This window comes from Ursus americanus, chromosome X, assembly GCF_024610735.1.
Source record: "Ursus americanus isolate L20-20 chromosome X, mUrsAme1.1.p, whole genome shotgun sequence".
NCBI classification, from domain to species: Eukaryota; Metazoa; Chordata; class Mammalia; order Carnivora; family Ursidae; genus Ursus; species Ursus americanus.
In genome coordinates, this window is record NC_142164.1 from 94,791,692 (window position 1) to 94,806,374 (window position 14,683).

A 14,683-nucleotide genomic window follows, 5' to 3' on the forward strand; every position below is an offset into this window, starting at 1 on the left:
TACTTATTTGAGAGACAGTGAGCGAGAGAAAGGGTACAGGCAGAGGGGAGGGAGAAGACTCCCTGCTGAGCAGGGAGCATGTTGTGGGGCTCCATTCCAGGATCCTGGGATCACGACCTGAGCTGAAGGCAGAAACTTAACTGGCTGAGCCACCCAGGTGCCCCGAACACAGTAATGAATGCTATAATAGAGGTAAAATATGATACAGGTAAGAGGATGCCATCTTACTGGCAGTTTGTAAGGTGTTCTAAAGACTTAGGGGAATTGATGAACCATATGGCAAGGTGGAAATGGCATTTCTGGAAGAAGGAATGGCATATGTGAAGACATGGATGTTTGAAATAGCAGTCTTCACCCATGGAGCTACAAATAACTATGTGTATATCTGGAGCAATGTCTATGTGAGTGTGGAGTTTTTAAGGGAGAATTAGAGTAGATGAGGCAGAACAGGGACAGGACAGTGAATAATTGTGTTTGGTAAGTGCTTTATCTTGAAATTCTGAGGAAGCCATTGAGTTTTTCCGCCCAAAGGATTTATATAATAATAACTTTTTAGAAAGGTTAATTTGGAAAAGGGGCGGGGCTCCCACCACCATGGCGTCTCATAGGGTCCTTGGCATTTTCCTCCTCTATGCTCTCCCCCTCTTGTATCTGGAGCTCTGGCATGCGATCCCCAACCTAGGAGTTAAAGATCTATTGTTGCTGTGTGGCCAGGTTTTCTTACTGCTTGCTGTTTAATTATTTCTGTGACTACCTCACGGCTTAATTCATTTAAATCGTCCCAGGTGTATCTGAAAGAAGAAGAGAAGAATGAGAAAAGGCAAAAACTTGTCAGAAAAAAATAAGAGGCACAGGGTGAAAATACCTGCAGAAACATAGCGAATGTTCTAAAACCTCACCAGGAAATGAAACTGAGAAAACTTAAAGAGTGTGTTTATCAGGTGACAGGTGAAAACTAGAAGTTAAGTGGTGGCCATGAACTTGGGGCTGATGAAGATTTGGTGCTTGAAAATGAGAGTCAGACGTCTTTTAAAACACAAGCAGAGAAACAGCAAAGAAAGGGAACTTGCCTAAGACCTTAACCAAAATTTCACTGTCTGTTGAGCAGCTCACGCAGAAAGAGCTTCTTGATCTACCTGAAGAACCTCCTGAAACAGCCGAACAAGTAGGTACTGTTGCTCTACGGTGTCCAAATGGGAGTGTCCTGAGAAGATTTTTTAAGTCTTGCAGTTCACAGGTCTCATTTCACTGGGTGATGAAAATCGGGTACCACACATCCCTATACAGCTTTTCTACTTCCTTTCCCAAAAGACCTCTGGAAGTGGAGGAAGGCTGGTCACTGCAGAACATAGGAATAACTGTGGATATTGTACTCAATGTGGAAGAGAAAGAGCAGAGCAACTAATTAAGAAAGGAGAACTACCTGTTCTCCATAAAATCAGTGATGCCATGACCTTACAGGACAATAAAGGATTCACATTAAAATTATGCCATACTTTGAATGAGCTCAAGGCAGCAAACCCTATAATGTTGAGATCCCTGGGAACATATGGATATAAAGGATTAGAAAAGGGTTGCTCTCCGCATATGATAGTTTCTGGAATGTGCCATCTTATAATGTACCAAATGAGTTTAAAACTAGATAAAAATGTGCCCAGAAAGGCACTCGATGATTTGTATTTCTTTCCTCTCTGATACCATTTATCACTATGTTGAAAAAGTCTTATGACTTTGTTTTCTGCCTTTTCAGTCCGCCTTGCCACACTGAACATTGCACAATTCAAACTCTTTCAAGTCTATTAAATAGGAACGGTTTGTTCTGTATTTCTAGAAATTAAACTTTGAAGGTATTTCAAAGGTCTTTAATGTTTTAAAGTTCATTTTGATACATGATAAAGGGTTAGTGTCCAACATATATAAAGAACTTAGAAAACTCAACACCCCAAAAAACAAATAATCCAGTTAAAAATGGGCAGAAGACGTGAACAGACATTTCTTCAAAGACCTACGCATGACTCACAGACACAAGAAAAGATGCTCATCATCACTCATCATCAGGAAAATGCAAAGCAGAACTACAGTGAGGTATCACCTCATACCTGTCAGAATGGCTAGAATCAAAAATACAAACAGGTGTTGGTGAGAATGTGGAGAAAAAAGAACCCTCTTGCACTGTTGGTGGGATGCACACTGGTGCAGCCACTGTGGAAAACAGTATGGAGAGTCCTCAAAACGTTAAAAATAAATTACCCTCTGATCCAGCAATATACTGCTAGGTATTTACCCAAATCGTATAAGATTTGGTACGAATTTGGGTAAATTTGGGTAAATTAGGGTAAATTAGTGTACAAGAACACTAATTCAAAGGGACACATGCACCCCTATGTTTAAAGCAACATTATTTGCAATAGCCAAGGTATGGAAATGGCCCAAGTGTCTATCAATTGATGAATGGATAAAGAAGGGGTGGTGCTATATATATATATATATATATTCTATTTCTATAAATATTCTATTTTATATGTATCTATATCTATTTATCCATGCATCCATGCAATGGAATATTATTCAGCCCTAAAAAAGAATGAAATCTTACAGTTTGCAAATGAGATGGATAGAGCAAGAGAGTGTAATGTGAAGCAAATTAAGTCATAGAAAGACAAACATCATATGATTTTACTCATGTGGAATTTAAGAAACAAAACAAACTAGCAAAGGGAAAAAAGACAAACCAAAAAGCAGACTATTAATTATAGAGAACAAACTGATGGTTGCTGGAGGGGAAGTAGGTGGGGGATGGGTGAAATAGGTGATGTGGATTAAGGAGTGTACTTGTGATGAGCACTGGGTGATTAAAATAAAAAGTTTTTAAAAAAAGGTTAATTTGGCAGTAGAATGTAGGTTGGATTGTAAGGGTCTGGTTTGTATGTATTAAGAAGTATATTAGGATTCTCCAGAGAAACAGAACCAATGATATATTTTATATGTATTTATTAGTGCTTCACACATGAAAGTGTTCTTCCTTGCTTGCTTATTTCCTTATCCTCTTCCTTCATTTTGTGCAAAACAAATACACTTAGAGTCTACTGTAGAGACCTGGCGCTGTTCTAGATTGAGCGTATCAGTTGTCAGCAACAACCTAAGACAGAAATCCATGTTGTTAGGAAGCTTGCATGCATATAGAGTGAGACAGACATTTGCTAAAAAATAGAGATGGTATCTCAAGTATTAATAAGTACTATAGGGAAAAATAAAGCACTCAGGGTGAAAAGGGGCTCCAGGGTGATGAGGGTCCTGTAAATTTTAGAGAAGTTCCATTTCACGAAGGTTTTATTTAGCTACTGACATAAGCAAGTACCTGATGGCAGTGAAGTAGAGAATTGTACAGAGATCAGATGAGAGAACTTTCTATGTAGAGAGAACAGCAAGTGAAAAAAGAATCTAATGGAGGAGCAAGCTTGCTGGGTTCAAGGAGCAACAAGAAGGTCTTTGTGCTTGTACCAGGAAGCAAGGGGAAAGGGGAAAAAATGACATCAGGAGGTAATAGGAGGCCAGGTACTTTGGGGCTTTGGGTGGACATTGTAAAGATTTTGACTTTTGTTCTGATTCAATGGAGAAATCATTGGAGATTTAAAGGAGTGACATGATCAGCCTTGGTTTTTCAAGAATAACCCTGGACACTGGGTTAAGAAAAGATGAAAAGGGACAAGGGAAGAATCAGTAAGTCTAGTTAGATGGCTGTTGCAGAAACTAGACAATCCCTGATGGTAGCTTAGAAGAGGGTAGTAATGGAGCTGGAGAAAATTTCTTTAGAGTTGAGATAGGCTTTTCTGTTAGCCGAATGCAGCTTTTCCTATAGAATTCAGGACCCATGCTTTAGAACATCAATTTGGCATTGGGTAGGTTTTTGGCTGATTTTCTCAGTTCATCAATATATTATCAATCCTTTCAAATGCTGTAGGTCTTTCAACCACATGAATCATAATAAATTGAGTCATAGTAAACATTTGTGTTTTCAGTATATCTGAAAACTTTGAAGTTAAACAGTTATCTGGAAAAGGTACAAAGCTATAGCCACTTTGTATTTGCAAAATGATTCAACAAAAATTCCTAGCTCTTCTTAGAGTAGATTGACAAGTGAACTCTTAGGGAGTTCCTTTTGGTGTTTGAGTTCCTGGGTAGGAATCGGTAAAGATCAGGGAGCTCTTATGAAAGGAAAACACTCACCACCCAATCAAGACCTCTCACTGTGAGTGGGACCCAACATCCTCCTTCCACTTGTCTAATTTAAAAATACACTATTGATCTCTCAAGTAGGCCTGTCTCAACACTGTTCTCTGTACCTTCAGTTTTTTTATTCTGGCTTTATTGAGATATAATTGGAATGTAACACTGTGCATTGTGTAAGCTATAGTGTGTTGACTTGAAGCATTTATATGTTCTCAAGGCCAGCCTGGTTATGTTCTTTCTTACTGGAAGTCTTCCCCTGCATCACATTTAATCCCTATGCTGACTTTGAGTTACCCATCATTTTGTTTCCCTTTCTTAGAGTAGTCAACAGTAATGTACAAAATAATTATTATGTGCCCGATGTGAAAGATACATAAAGGTCATGTTTCCTTCCCTTCCAGTGAAGGACATAAACTTTGAAAAAGAAAGTTATAAACATAATGATGAAGATACCCAGAGTGTTCTGGTGGAAAATCAAGGGCAGAAACCTAGCCTGACCTGAGGAGGAGTGGTGGAACATCACATTGTTGCTGGGAGAATTATAATCTAATCAGAGAGAGAGGCGATAAAGAGGACGTAGGCGTATTGTGGTTGAGATGATTGTGGTGAATCCTCTTGGGAGTACTGTAAACCCCCCCCCCCCCGCCCAGGATCTCCTCTAAGAAAAATACATTTAAATGCATAAAATAAAATACAAAGGACTATAAAAGAAATTATACACTAATAGAATATTAAAGCAAACCCTAATACAGTGATACATGTGCTTTTGTTGTATTATATAACTGAATCTTGCCACTCAGATTTAATAACTCATAATTTTGTAGCCTATGTGTTGTATCTATGAGGTTGATAATGATAAAACTGCAGTCACTGCTATTACAAAGGTATGTTGTCTACATTCATAATTGAAAGAAGTGTTTGAGGTTAATATAAATAAAGATGTAAATTTTATCCATCTAAGTTTACAGATCCCTCCCCTGCATCTCTTACCTAGCTTTACATAGAATTTATATAATGGATTTAAGGTAAGGTAGGCTGCAGGTGGGTAGAGAGAAACTAATGTGTACTTAGTCCTGCAGGATGATGATGAAGCCCTAAAGGTTTTCCAGAAACTCTAGCATATGATGCCCTTTCCTGTCATTGAGTTCATTTTTTTTTCTTTTACTTGCCCCACCAGATTTAAGATTTAGGTCATAACGGACTCTCTAAGGAGGGATAAGAAAAAGGAAGAAAGGAAGGAAACTTCTGGAGGAAATAGATACAGATTTTGTATGTCAATCATACCTCAATAAAGTGTTTTTTAAGGAAATCTTATTGTAGCTACATAAATGTCAACAAGGAGCACTGTATGGTGGGGCGCCTGAGTGGCTCAGTCAGTGAAGCGTCTACCTTCAGCTCAGGTCATGATCCCGGGTCCTGGGATGGAGTCCTGCATTGGGCTCCCTGCTCAGTGAGGAGTGCGCTTCTCCCTCTCCTTCTCCCCTCCCTTCTGTTCATGTTCTCTTGCATGTGCATGCTCTCCCTCTCAGAATAAATAAATCTTTTCTAAAAAATTAAAAAAAATAATGGACTCTCTAATTTTTCATCTAATTTTTAGGCCTTGCCTTGTTAATAAGATGGTAACCTTAAACCCTTGCTTGCTACTGAAAGTGTGGTTTAGGGACTGGTAGCCTTGGTGTCACCAGGAGTTATTAGAGTGCAGAATCTCAGGCTTTGTTCTAAATCTATGGTATCAGAATATAAAAGTTGATAAGATCACTAGGTGATTTTTATGAACATTGAGGATTGAGAAACACTGGTCTAAGAGGCAGGGTTTCTGAATTAGAGTCCGTTTGCTTCCTCATAAGACTCTTAGAAAATTTAGTCACGTAATCTTTCAATACATACTTAGTTTGACAATTAAACCAAAATTACAGTCATTTTATGTAGGAAGTGCAAACTTTCCTCTCAGATTTAGAAGTAAAGGGTATATAAATCACATTAACAATCCTAAAGTGATCTTTAAAGCAGTGGACGGTTTTGCTGGGTCAATGTATCACTCTGAGCAAATAGACTTACCATAAATGGCCTGCCATTCAAACGGACACCTTAAAACCATGCATCTATCAACTGGCATGAAATCTTAACTGCTAATGTGTATATCCTACCTACATTAAGATAACAGATCATAAATTAAGAGTGTGCAGTTTCTCATTTCTTTATCGTTGTGAGGCATATCGTTCACATAAACTTTTAATCATTCAATAAAATGAGTGGCTGGAGAAGGCATATGCAATAATACTCCATCATGGCATTCAGTCCCTGGCAATGGCTTTGGATTCTTTTGAAATGTTTTATTAGGTGTTTAAGTAAAAGGGAAGTAAAGAGTAACTACGGAATTGTGGCTTTTAAAAATTGCTGAATATTTCTAATAACACTTTTCATGAAGCATGTGATTCCTGATTCCTGAATTGTAAGGTAAGGTTAACTAAGTTTCGGACAAAATATTGTCATTTAATGTCACCCACTGTATGTAATAAAGTCATTGGAGCCAAATTGGTTGGGCTGAGGCTTCGAGTAGGTTGGGAAGAGGCAGAAGTTGGGCTGATGAAAGGGTGAGAACTGGAGGTTGCTTGGAGAGAGCTAAATGTTTCCCTTGTTAATTTCCGAGTTGTATGGAATTACTGTTTTCAAGATAAAAGCCTCTTGATATTTATTCTGTAAGACAGTATATTTGAAATTTTCTCTTTTATTTAAAACTATTCAGTGACTGTAAAAAAAAAACCCTTCAGATAGTTGAAATTGTTAATATTACTTTGGTTAAGAAAAAATTTTTTTAAAAAGGTGGGAACACATTTTATAATAAGTGAGAAGTGGTGTTCTTAGGAAAATAACATATACTAAAAGAGAAATGCTTTCAGCTCTTCCTGATTAAAAAAAAAAATCAAATCATAAGAATGGTGAAAAATCTGTACATTCCACTTATAGCCTTTAAAAATCATGTCTGCAAAAAGCTTGAGGTTTTACTACATTAACTTAAAAATATTTTATCACCTGATCATTTCAATTAAAAAATCTAGTTTTCAGATTAGCTCTTTGCATATATGTGGAGAATTTTATTGCACATATAAATCATGTGAATTTTTTTCATTTTATGTGTATTTAGGAAAACAATATTTAAATTTCAAGTGCTTAATTCCTTATAATATTTTGCATCGTAAATATTCCTAACCAAGGATAGATATACTATTAGCAAACAATATCAGTTTTCCTAGTTTTATATATATTTTAAAGACTTTATCTACTTATGTGAGAGAGAGAGAGAGACAGGGAGAGAGAGCAAGATGGGGAAGGAGCAGAAGTAGAAGCAGACTCCCTACTGAGCAGAGAACCCTACCAGGGGCTTGATCCCAGGACCCCGGGATCATGACCAGAGGTGAGAGCAGATGCTTAACCAACCGAGCGACCCAGGTGCTCTCCCCTAGTTTTATATTTTGAGATGCTTCTTTCTTACAAAAGAGTTCAATTTGTTATATTTATAATGTGGCAATGTAGCTTTCTTTTTTGTGGTGGGGGGGGCAATGTAGCTTTCAATTTCCAATGCTTTTGAACCAAATCAAATGAAATTAATTTTGCCAAACTTCTTTAGAGCAATAATCATCTCAGTACATTATTTAAATAACTTAATTAAAGGTACACTGATTTAGAATATACTCCATTTGAAGGCAAATATTTAAATACTTTATAAAGAGGGGGCATCTTTTTATTTTTGTTAGTTTTTTTAAAGCTCTTATTTAAATTCCAGTTAGTGAACATACAGTGTAATATCAGTTTCAGGTGTACAACAGAGTGATTCAGCACTTCCATACAACACCTGGTGCTCATCACAAGTGCCCTCCTTACTCCCCATCACCTATTTCACCCATCCCCCCACCCACCTCCCCTCTGGTAACCATCAGTTTGTTCTCTAGAGTTAAGACTCTGTTTCTTTGTCCCTCTCTCTTTTTTCCCTTTGCTTATTCATTTTGTTTCTTAAATTTCACACGAGTGAAATCATATGGTATTTGTCTTTCCCTGACTGAATTATTTCACTTAGCAGAATATTCTCTAGCTCCATCCATGTCCTTGCAAATGGCAAGATTTTATTCCTTTTTATAGCTAATACTCTGGTTTATGTGTGTATGTGTACACCAAATCTTTATCTGTTCATCAGTTGATGGACAGTTGGGGTGTTTCCATAATTTTGCTGTTGTAAATAATGCTGCTGCAAGCATTGGAGTGTGTGTATCCCTTCGAACTAGTATTTTTGTATTCTTTGCGTAAATACTCAGGAGTACAATTACTGGGTCACAGGGAAGCTCTATTTTTAACTTTTTGAAGAACCTCCGTACTGTTCTCCAGAGTGGCTGCACCTGTTTGCATCTCCACCAGCAGTGCAAGAGGGTTCCCCTTTCTCCACATTCTCAACAACACCCATTGTTTCTTGTGTTGTTGATTTTAGCCATTCTGACAGGTTTGAGGTGATAACCTCCTTGTAGTTTTGATTTGTCTTTCCCCAATGATCAGTAATGTTGAGCTTCTTTTCATGTGTCTGTTGGCCATCTTAGGTGTTCTTTGGAGAAATGTCTATTCATGTCTTCTGCCCATTTTTTAATGGATTATTCATTTTTTGTGTGTTGTTTGATATATTCTTTATAAATTTGGATACTAACCCTTTATCACATATGTCATTTGCAAATAGCTTCTCCCATTCCATAGGATGCCTTTTGGTTTTATTGTTTCCTTTGCTGTGCAGAAGCTTTTTATTTTGGTGTGGTCCCAATAGTTCATTTTTGCTTTTGCTTCCCTTGCCTCAGTAGACACATCTAGAAAGAGGTTTCTGTGGCCAGTGTCAGAGAGGTTATTGCCTGTGTTCTTCTCTAGGATTTTTATGGTTTCAGGTCTCACATTTAGGTCTTCCTTTCATTTTGCATTTATTTTTTTGCATGGTGTAAGAAAGTGGTCCAGTTCATTCTTCTGCATGTTGCTATCCAGTTTTCCCAGCACCATTTGTTGAAGAGACTGTCTTTTTTCCATTGGGTGTTCTTTCCTGCTTTGTTGAAGATAAGTTGACTATATAGCTGCAAGTTCTTTTCTGGGCTTTCTATTCTTTCCACAGATCCATGTATCTATTTTCATGCCAGTACCATACTTTTTTTGTTCACTACAGCTTTGTATTATACCTTGAAGTCTGGAGTTGGGATGCCTCTAGCTTTTCTTTATCAAGGTTGCTTTGGCTATTCGGGGTCTTTTGTTGTTCCCTACAATTTTAGAATTGTTTGTTCTAGGTCTGTAAAAAATGCTGGTGGTATTTTGATAGGGATTGCATTAAATGTGTAGATTGCTTTGGGTAGTATGGATATTTTGACAATATTCTTCCAATCCATGAGCATTGAATATCTTTCCATTTGTTTGTGTCATCTTCAATTTCTTTCATCAGTGTTTTATAGTTTTTACAGTACAGGTGTTTAACCTCTTTCATTAGGTTTATTCCTAGGTTTATCTGAATGTTTTTGGTGCAATTGTAAATAGGATTATTTCCTTGATTTCTGTTTCTCCTGCTTCATTACTGTATAGAAATGCAACAGATTGCTGTATGTTGATTTGTGTCCTGCAACTTTACTGAATTCATTTATCAGCTCTGGCAGGTTTTTGGTTCAGTCTTACAGTTTTGTGTGTGTGTGTGTGTGTGTGTGTGTGTGTGTGTGTGTGTGTGTATTTGTTTCTGTTGTCTGATTGCTGTGGCTAGGACTTCCAGTACTGTGTTGAATATATGTGCTGAGAGTGGATATTCTTGTCTTGTTTGTGACCTTAAGGGAAAGGCTCTCAGTGTTTCTCCATTGAGGATGATGTTAGCTGTGGGTTTCTTTTTAAGATAAAGAAATCAAAAAACAAAAAGGGATTACTCCACAGTAATACAGTCAGCTATGCTGAAAATGAAATATCTATCTCCTGAGGGTAAAAGCATATTCACTAAATGAGTGCTTCTAAAATAGCTACTAGGATAATAATGTCAAAAGAATTCCAAAATGAATGTCTCTGTAAAAAAAAAAGAAGTTATATAAAACAAAGGTATGTTAGCTCATGAGCTGCTGCTGATGGGCAGAATCCTCGTTTTGAGCAAGTACAGTGGTGGTATTCATTAGTATTTTTTAACACTTTTATTAAGGTGTGATTTACATGCCATAAAGTTTATTCACATGTGTACAATTCAGTGATTTTTTTAGTAAGTTGACCAAGTTATACAGCCATCAACACTATAAAGTTTTAATATACTTCCATAATTAATGTTGCACTGTATGCTAGCTAACTGGAAATTAAATAAAAACTTTTTTAAAAAGGAAATAAAGAAAAACCTTCCATCACCACATTAAGATCTCTTATGCCAATTCATAGTTAATCCGCTTTTCCACCCTAAATTGTGGGCACTCATGTACTTACTCTCTCTACAGACTTGCCTTTTTTGAACATGTCATATAAGTGGATTCATAAACTGTGTGGTCTTTAGTGGCTGGCTATTTTACTTAGGATGTTATTTTCAAGCTTCCTTCTGTTGTAGCATGTGCTGTACCTCATTCTTGCTATGCTGAACACTGTCTCACCTCCTGGATATATCTCAGCTTTGCTTATCCATTCACCGGTCAATGGATGCCTAGGTTGGTTTGATTTCTTGGTTGTGAGGAAGAATGCTGCTGTAACTAATATTTAAACAGATGTGGCTGTGGTGGTGACGACTGGCAGAAACTGAGAACATCTATTAATGATGCTACTGAATGTAAAGAGGGAGGAATCACTTTGGTAAGGATGAAGAGGTATGACAGTTGATGGACAGGGTAGTGTGACTAGAAGAATATAGTTGGTTAATTGTAGCTAGTGAAGGTTTACTTTTGTACTTGGAAAGTACAAGTCAATACATTATTTCAAAAAATATTTACTAGGTACCTACTCTGTGTCAGAGTCCGAGCGTAGAAATTATGGTGGGATAATCGGATGCAGGGAAATGATCAAACTAGCAAAAACAAATCCGAACGCTGTATCTAGGAACCACAGGGGTTTTTTTTTTTTTTAAGGGAAACACTGCTGAGAAGTTAAAATTAATGGAAGCAAATAATTCATACTTTGCTTGCAAGATAGACACTTCTGATAGGTTTTCTCCTCTTTCAGAAAATGTGTGCTCCTCAGTATTTGGGTAAGTATCTACTTGAGGTTCTCTAGGGAGTCACTTTTACAGGAATGGCTCATGTAGATCCTGTAATACAGTTGTCAATTCTGTTATTTACAATAAAACAATCCTAAAATATGCTCTAATGCTTATTTAATCAATTTATCAGGCAGCTTGTGTTACCTTGTAGGCTTTAAATATGACTCTTTCTTCCTAATATGAGAAAAGCTAAATGACTATCCCAATAATAGAACATGATAATGTACTTTATTGATAATTTGATTTTCAGATGATTCATTAAGCTCTTCAGGTTACTTTGTAGCTAAGCAACAGGCCTATAGAAAGACACCTGATTTACTCAAGAGGGAGAAATATGAATGCCTACTCCGATCTTGATGATTTTCTGAAATTATTTTGAACTTTCCTGAATGGTTCCCCTCCAAATGCATCCCAGAGAACACTAGGTCCATTAAATGTCCATGAAGAAATAGAAATTCCTTGGTTAAGTAAGTTTGGAATATGTTGCATGGTATACCCTATTGGAAATTCACAGTGTATATTAAAAATTCTGAGAAATACTTCTGGGAGGAAGAATGTGAAACTGATCATTTTTCGGTATTTTCCAAACGTGTCTTAAAACACCCCTCTATTTTTACGTATACCAATAAATATCCTATGGAAGTAGTAACTTGTGGAAGACCCATGGTAAATGCCAGTCTAGATGATGAGGTATTAGAGGAACATAATGCAGTCTGAATGTTATTCCTGGGTCTGTTAAAAGATCTGTGGAGATGAAGGGAGGAAAAATGGGAAAAGCCCTATCCCTTCTCTCTCTTGGTGAACAAGCCGGGCGAGCCAGGACAGTCTGGGTCTCCTGTGTAATCAGCTGTGAGCTCAGAAAGCATAGCTTTTGGGATCTGCTTAATTTCTTACATTTATATTCCCCCATTTTGAAAAAGATTCTCTGTTGACTGGAGTATTAATCTCTTAGTGCTGGAATTGTGCTCCATGATTTTTAATCCTGACTCCTTAATCTTCTAGTTGTGAGACTTTGAGCAAGTTATTTGATCATCTAATCCTGTATTTACGCGTCTGTAACATGAACATGCTGGGGATGCATACCTCATAGGGCTGTTGTAAGAATCCAATGAGATAATGATTGACTCAGAAAAGTACCTGGTACATAGTGAGTTCTCAAATATTTATAGCTGTCATTATGTGCTCTCATAGAAATGGCTACACGTTCTGTTTACAGTGATTAATTGTATCACCTGTGGTCCTCGTTGAAATTCATGTAAGACCTGCCCTACCTTTAAAACGGAAAACCAAACAAAAACAAATTCATTCATATCCATTAACATGGCATAGCGATATCTTTCCCTTAGTAAACTAGATTGATTTTTCTTGCTCTTGTCATACTCACTGTATACTTTCTCCCTCCGCATCCCCCCCCCCCCGCCCCACGCTGCCTTGTGTTCCCACCTAAATAGTGAGTTCTTTAGGTCCTGGGAACAAATCTTAGGCAACTTTGAAACAATATGTAGCATAATCCCCACTATGTAAAAGGTACTCACCATGTATCTTTTTTTTTTTTTTTTTAAGATTTTATTTACTAATTTGAGAGAGAGCTCGAAGTAGCGGGCAGGGGCAGAGGGAATGGGAGAACCAGGCTCCCCACTGAGCAGGGAGCCCGACACAGGGCTTGATCCCAGGACCCCAGGATCAGGAACTGAGCTGAAGGCAGACGCTTCACCAACTGAGCCACCCAGGCGCCCCTCACCATGTATATTAAATAAATTGGGGGAGGAGATACCATGTGCTAATCTACTGCTTTTCTTTACGTTTTTAAACTGGTGTTCTTAGCAGCAGTTGCCAAAAGAATGAAAGTAACCCCACTTCTGTGGGTCTGTTTTGGGGAAAGAAAATAGTAGATATTATCCTGAAGTAAGTATAACTATAATATGTAGAATGCCACCTTTAGGCTGGCATTTCATCAGAGTAAGATAATTGAGGGAGAGAGAGTGGCAAAGTGCCTAGTGATACAAACTGGGAAGCTAATGAACCAAAGTGGCTTTTCTGCTGTTTTCTTGAAGTATAAAATTAGAGGCCGTGTAGTGTACAGCTTGTAATCTTAATATCCATGGTGATTTTCTTGGATACAAACTATCCATAAATTTTCTTATATATAATAATAGCAATAAAAGTGATAATATAACAGTTATGGTTTATCATAGCTAAACCAGAATACCTGGCTAGCCACTTGAGAACACATTAATCCAATGAAGGGTATTGGTACATTGGATAATAATACTTCACTTTGCGGACTAAGCAACTCTCCTTTTTCAGCAAATCTATTAGTGTTCTTAGAGATAAAATTTATGTTAGAACACTTGCATAAGCATAATAAATAGATTATGAGGAGTTCTTCCTGTTTGCCAACAATTTGCCAAGTGCTTTATATGCATAGCCTTAATCAATGCCTAAATACCTTAAAAGGCAAATATTACTCCATTTTCAGATTAAATAATAGAAGTTTAGAGAAGTAACTCCTCCAAAGTCCTCCAGGTAATAAGTGGCAAAGCTACAATCTGAACCTGTATCTGCCTAAACAAACACCAGTGATGCCCTCGACTGTATTTCAATTACTATCCAAACAGGCAAAATTTTGACATGGAGAGAAGGCTGGGTAGAAGAAGATACAGAAGGCATAGGCTCTTTGCCTGGCTTCAAAACCTACTGTCTTTGTGACCTTGGAATAGTAGCCTATGTGTTCTGAGCTTCAATTTCTATACCTATAAATTGGAGGTAATACAACCCATCTTATATATCGAATAGGGCTCTTAGAAAGGAAGTTAATAATTCTATGTATATGGTTGTGCATTTTATATTATGAAACTCGCAAAATTTGTTTTTAAACCTTCTTTTACTGCTGTAATTCTGCTTTCTGCCATATGAAAGAAATTTCAAGGAAGATTAATACTAGTATTAATAAATGCCTAATATTTAGTGAGCAGCTAGTATGTTCCTGGCCCTATCATAATGATCTCAACAATCAGTTTAAGTTGATCTATTCACCAGGTAAGACAAAGACGTGGGATGTGGAGGGAGAAGGTAACAAACCCTGAGTTACAAGAGTAAGGGTATGACAGTAACCCAGGCAATACAGCCCCGTGTTTGTCAAGACCCTCTACCGCCAGTCTAGATAAAGTAGGTTATGTGTTGGATTGGAATGATGTTTGTCATTAAGGGACCCTTACATAAGTCCAACCACAT

General features: G+C 37.4%; 1 pseudogene; it reads left to right on the forward strand.

The window, feature by feature from the left end:
• The first annotated feature begins 594 nt into the window (after positions 1-594).
• On the forward strand, positions 595-1,405 carry LOC123801725 (UBX domain-containing protein 8-like; annotated as a pseudogene).
• Positions 1,406-14,683: the final 13,278 nt, after the last annotated feature.